The sequence below is a fragment of the Ambystoma mexicanum genome, unplaced genomic scaffold (assembly GCF_040938575.1).
Source record: "Ambystoma mexicanum isolate Mex_15411 unplaced genomic scaffold, UKY_AmexF1_1 Mex_scaf20, whole genome shotgun sequence".
NCBI classification, from domain to species: Eukaryota; Metazoa; Chordata; class Amphibia; order Caudata; family Ambystomatidae; genus Ambystoma; species Ambystoma mexicanum.
Window position 1 is genome coordinate 558,286 of NW_027182434.1, and position 6,000 is coordinate 564,285.

At 50.9% G+C, this 6,000-nt stretch overlaps 1 non-coding gene across 1 annotated transcript; it reads right to left on the reverse strand.

The window, feature by feature from the left end:
• Window positions 1-3,070: 3,070 nt before the first annotated feature.
• Window positions 3,071-3,142, reverse strand: TRNAD-GUC (transfer RNA aspartic acid (anticodon GUC)). The gene has a single exon. It is a non-coding gene; the product is annotated as a tRNA-Asp (tRNA).
• Window positions 3,143-6,000: the final 2,858 nt, after the last annotated feature.

Consider the following 6,000-nt stretch of genomic DNA (forward strand, 5'->3'; position numbering starts at 1 on the left):
CCGCCTAATGTAAGCAATTGTGCACAAATATTGTACGATGACTAGCGTTGCCGGTGCTTTTTTCTTAAAGAGTCAGTTCTTGGCACCCATTCCCTACTTGACTCAGCCTAATCTTCAAGAATATTTGTCAAGAACTAAAAAAAATCCAGAAAAGGTTTAACCTCCCCGTCGGGGAATTCCCGCGTGACAGGCGGGGATACTGACCACTATACTAACGAGGAGACGTGAGGGCATGAAATGAACAGCTGCTGATGTCTGCACAGCATCCAGCGACCACCTAGATGGCCTAGGGGGTCTCATTTTCCCCCGTCAAACGGCTTGCCCGATCTAAGGCTAATTTCTTTCTTTTTATCGGCACCAGGCTTAAAACTCAGTTTAAGGCGATAGTTCCGGGCTATGTTTGACTCCAGAGTTGAATCTGTCATCCCGCATTTCCTCAGCAAATCAAGCTACCCATCTCAAGTCTCATGAGCTGAGGACGGCAAAGTCCCTGTGGGCTTAGGACAGTCAAAGAAACCCCTGGGCTGCATGCTAAGCCCCTTTTCGGCTTCACTTTCCGAATCCTGCCCTAGCTTGCGATTAGTTTTTTTCTCACTTCTTGCCCCCATCTCCCACCTTGCCTCATGGTCTCCCCTCCTCTGCGCACCTGACAGTTTGCCTGCCCTTCCACTGCCTGTCTCCAGACTTTCCAAGGAGAAAAGGCAAAGCACTAAAGCGGGCCGGGCAACGGGTCAAGTTCCGCTTTCGGCGACTAGCAGGGAGGTAGCGTGGCCGAGCGGTCTAAGGCGCTGGATTAAGGCTCCAGTCTCTTCGGAGGCGTGGGTTCAAATCCCACCGCTGCCACTTTTCCTGGCCTTGCATTTTAAAGAAGAACGTAACGTTGACCTCTTCCTTCATTAGTGCCACCTCTGTCGCAATGAGCAAGCGGATGGTATGCCACACCCTGCAGGAAAAAGGTTTCGCTTCTGACGTCTTGCTTTTCTGGACATCCAGTCTCAAGTTTCCCATCTGGAACGGCGCTCCCTGCTGCTTTGTGAAGGCTTGCTGCAAGAGCCTTCGAAACCCAGGAGCTCTTGCGTTGAGCTGTGACGCGTCCTGGGAAGACCTCCCGTTGCAGCGGAATGAGCCCCACTTCCAGGGCGTGCTGGTAGCAAATTTCCCACAGCCCACAGGGAGCAAACGATCCCAGGTGTGATGTATCACCAGGAGAGGCTGAGATGAGAGTAAGGGTTCACGCGTGTGCCCGGACCGAGGTTAATGATGGGATTAGAGCTAGGGTTAGATGCAGGGAAAGAGTGAGAGTTATAATTAGGGATAAAGCTAACAGGTGATCATTACTCGTCATGTAACATGATACAAAGGGTCAGAAGAGGAACTGATTCAGGGTTACAATTTGGACTTCGCAGACAACAGGAGCACTAAATGGTGCTGAGGGGGACTCAATAAAGTGGACCGGCCGCCTAATGTAAGCAATTGTGCACAAATATTGTACGATGACTAGCGTTGCCGGTGCTTTTTTCTTAAAGAGTCAGTTCTTGGCACCCATTCCCTACTTGACTCAGCCTAATCTTCAAGAATATTTGTCAAGAACTAAAAAAAATCCAGAAAAGGTTTAACCTCCCCGTCGGGGAATTGAACCCCGGTCTCCCGCTCTGACCACTATACTAACGAGGAGACGTGAGGGCATGAAATGAACAGCTGCTGATGTCTGCACAGCATCCAGCGACCACCTAGATGGCCTAGGGGGTCTCATTTTCCCCCGTCAAACGGCTTGCCCGATCTAAGGCTAATTTCTTTCTTTTTATCGGCACCAGGCTTAAAACTCAGTTTAAGGCGATAGTTCCGGGCTATGTTTGACTCCAGAGTTGAATCTGTCATCCCGCATTTCCTCAGCAAATCAAGCTACCCATCTCAAGTCTCATGAGCTGAGGACGGCAAAGTCCCTGTGGGCTTAGGACAGTCAAAGAAACCCCTGGGCTGCATGCTAAGCCCCTTTTCGGCTTCACTTTCCGAATCCTGCCCTAGCTTGCGATTAGTTTTTTTCTCACTTCTTGCCCCCATCTCCCACCTTGCCTCATGGTCTCCCCTCCTCTGCGCACCTGACAGTTTGCCTGCCCTTCCACTGCCTGTCTCCAGACTTTCCAAGGAGAAAAGGCAAAGCACTAAAGCGGGCCGGGCAACGGGTCAAGTTCCGCTTTCGGCGACTAGCAGGGAGGTAGCGTGGCCGAGCGGTCTAAGGTGCTGGATTAAGGCTCCAGTCTCTTCGGAGGCGTGGGTTCAAATCCCACCGCTGCCACTTTTCCTGGCCTTGCATTTTAAAGAAGAACGTAACGTTGACCTCTTCCTTCATTAGTGCCACCTCTGTCGCAATGAGCAAGCGGATGGTATGCCACACCCTGCAGGAAAAAGGTTTCGCTTCTGACGTCTTGCTTTTCTGGACATCCAGTCTCAAGTTTCCCATCTGGAACGGCGCTCCCTGCTGCTTTGTGAAGGCTTGCTGCAAGAGCCTTCGAAACCCAGGAGCTCTTGCGTTGAGCTGTGACGCGTCCTGGGAAGACCTCCCGTTGCAGCGGAATGAGCCCCACTTCCAGGGCGTGCTGGTAGCAAATTTCCCACAGCCCACAGGGAGCAAACGATCCCAGGTGTGATGTATCACCAGGAGAGGCTGAGATGAGAGTAAGGGTTCACGCGTGTGCCCGGACCGAGGTTAATGATGGGATTAGAGCTAGGGTTAGATGCAGGGAAAGAGTGAGAGTTATAATTAGGGATAAAGCTAACAGGTGATCATTACTCGTCATGTAACATGATACAAAGGGTCAGAAGAGGAACTGATTCAGGGTTACAATTTGGACTTCGCAGACAACAGGAGCACTAAATGGTGCTGAGGGGGACTCAATAAAGTGGACCGGCCGCCTAATGTAAGCAATTGTGCACAAATATTGTACGATGACTAGCGTTGCCGGTGCTTTTTTCTTAAAGAGTCAGTTCTTGGCACCCATTCCCTACTTGACTCAGCCTAATCTTCAAGAATATTTGTCAAGAACTAAAAAAAATCCAGAAAAGGTTTAACCTCCCCGTCGGGGAATTGAACCCCGGTCTCCCGCGTGACAGGCGGGGATACTGACCACTATACTAACGAGGAGACGTGAGGGCATGAAATGAACAGCTGCTGATGTCTGCACAGCATCCAGCGACCACCTAGATGGCCTAGGGGGTCTCATTTTCCCCCGTCAAACGGCTTGCCCGATCTAAGGCTAATTTCTTTCTTTTTATCGGCACCAGGCTTAAAACTCAGTTTAAGGCGATAGTTCCGGGCTATGTTTGACTCCAGAGTTGAATCTGTCATCCCGCATTTCCTCAGCAAATCAAGCTACCCATCTCAAGTCTCATGAGCTGAGGACGGCAAAGTCCCTGTGGGCTTAGGACAGTCAAAGAAACCCCTGGGCTGCATGCTAAGCCCCTTTTCGGCTTCACTTTCCGAATCCTGCCCTAGCTTGCGATTAGTTTTTTCCTCACTTCTTGCCCCCATCTCCCACCTTGCCTCATGGTCTCCCCTCCTCTGCGCACCTGACAGTTTGCCTGCCCTTCCACTGCCTGTCTCCAGACTTTCCAAGGAGAAAAGGCAAAGCACTAAAGCGGGCCGGGCAACGGGTCAAGTTCCGCTTTCGGCGACTAGCAGGGAGGTAGCGTGGCCGAGCGGTCTAAGGCGCTGGATTAAGGCTCCAGTCTCTTCGGAGGCGTGGGTTCAAATCCCACCGCTGCCACTTTTCCTGGCCTTGCATTTTAAAGAAGAACGTAACGTTGACCTCTTCCTTCATTAGTGCCACCTCTGTCGCAATGAGCAAGCGGATGGTATGCCACACCCTGCAGGAAAAAGGTTTCGCTTCTGACGTCTTGCTTTTCTGGACATCCAGTCTCAAGTTTCCCATCTGGAACGGCGCTCCCTGCTGCTTTGTGAAGACTTGCTGCAAGAGCCTTCGAAACCCAGGAGCTCTTGCGTTGAGCTGTGACGCGTCCTGGGAAGACCTCCCGTTGCAGCGGAATGAGCCCCACTTCCAGGGCGTGCTGGTAGCAAATTTCCCACAGCCCACAGGGAGCAAACGATCCCAGGTGTGATGTATCACCAGGAGAGGCTGAGATGAGAGTAAGGGTTCACGCGTGTGCCCGGACCGAGGTTAATGATGGGATTAGAGCTAGGGTTAGATGCAGGGAAAGAGTGAGAGTTATAATTAGGGATAAAGCTAACAGGTGATCATTACTCGTCATGTAACATGATACAAAGGGTCAGAAGAGGAACTGATTCAGGGTTACAATTTGGACTTCGCAGACAACAGGAGCACTAAATGGTGCTGAGGGGGACTCAATAAAGTGGACCGGCCGCCTAATGTAAGCAATTGTGCACAAATATTGTACGATGACTAGCGTTGCCGGTGCTTTTTTCTTAAAGAGTCAGTTCTTGGCACCCATTCCCTACTTGACTCAGCCTAATCTTCAAGAATATTTGTCAAGAACTAAAAAAAATCCAGAAAAGGTTTAACCTCCCCGTCGGGGAATTGAACCCCGGTCTCCCGCAGGCGGGGATACTGACCACTATACTAACGAGGAGACGTGAGGGCATGAAATGAACAGCTGCTGATGTCTGCACAGCATCCAGCGACCACCTAGATGGCCTAGGGGGTCTCATTTTCCCCCGTCAAACGGCTTGCCCGATCTAAGGCTAATTTCTTTCTTTTTATCGGCACCAGGCTTAAAACTCAGTTTAAGGCGATAGTTCCGGGCTATGTTTGACTCCAGAGTTGAATCTGTCATCCCGCATTTCCTCAGCAAATCAAGCTACCCATCTCAAGTCTCATGAGCTGAGGACGGCAAAGTCCCTGTGGGCTTAGGACAGTCAAAGAAACCCCTGGGCTGCATGCTAAGCCCCTTTTCGGCTTCACTTTCCGAATCCTGCCCTAGCTTGCGATTAGTTTTTTTCTCACTTCTTGCCCCCATCTCCCACCTTGCCTCATGGTCTCCCCTCCTCTGCGCACCTGACAGTTTGCCTGCCCTTCCACTGCCTGTCTCCAGACTTTCCAAGGAGAAAAGGCAAAGCACTAAAGCGGGCCGGGCAACGGGTCAAGTTCCGCTTTCGGCGACTAGCAGGGAGGTAGCGTGGCCGAGCGGTCTAAGGTGCTGGATTAAGGCTCCAGTCTCTTCGGAGGCGTGGGTTCAAATCCCACCGCTGCCACTTTTCCTGGCCTTGCATTTTAAAGAAGAACGTAACGTTGACCTCTTCCTTCATTAGTGCCACCTCTGTCGCAATGAGCAAGCGGATGGTATGCCACACCCTGCAGGAAAAAGGTTTCGCTTCTGACGTCTTGCTTTTCTGGACATCCAGTCTCAAGTTTCCCATCTGGAACGGCGCTCCCTGCTGCTTTGTGAAGGCTTGCTGCAAGAGCCTTCGAAACCCAGGAGCTCTTGCGTTGAGCTGTGACGCGTCCTGGGAAGACCTCCCGTTGCAGCGGAATGAGCCCCACTTCCAGGGCGTGCTGGTAGCAAATTTCCCACAGCCCACAGGGAGCAAACGATCCCAGGTGTGATGTATCACCAGGAGAGGCTGAGATGAGAGTAAGGGTTCACGCGTGTGCCCGGACCGAGGTTAATGATGGGATTAGAGCTAGGGTTAGATGCAGGGAAAGAGTGAGAGTTATAATTAGGGATAAAGCTAACAGGTGATCATTACTCGTCATGTAACATGATACAAAGGGTCAGAAGAGGAACTGATTCAGGGTTACAATTTGGACTTCGCAGACAACAGGAGCACTAAATGGTGCTGAGGGGGACTCAATAAAGTGGACCGGCCGCCTAATGTAAGCAATTGTGCACAAATATTGTACGATGACTAGCGTTGCCGGTGCTTTTTTCTTAAAGAGTCAGTTCTTGGCACCCATTCCCTACTTGACTCAGCCTAATCTTCAAGAATATTTGTCAAGAACTAAAAAAATCCAGAAAAGGTTTAAC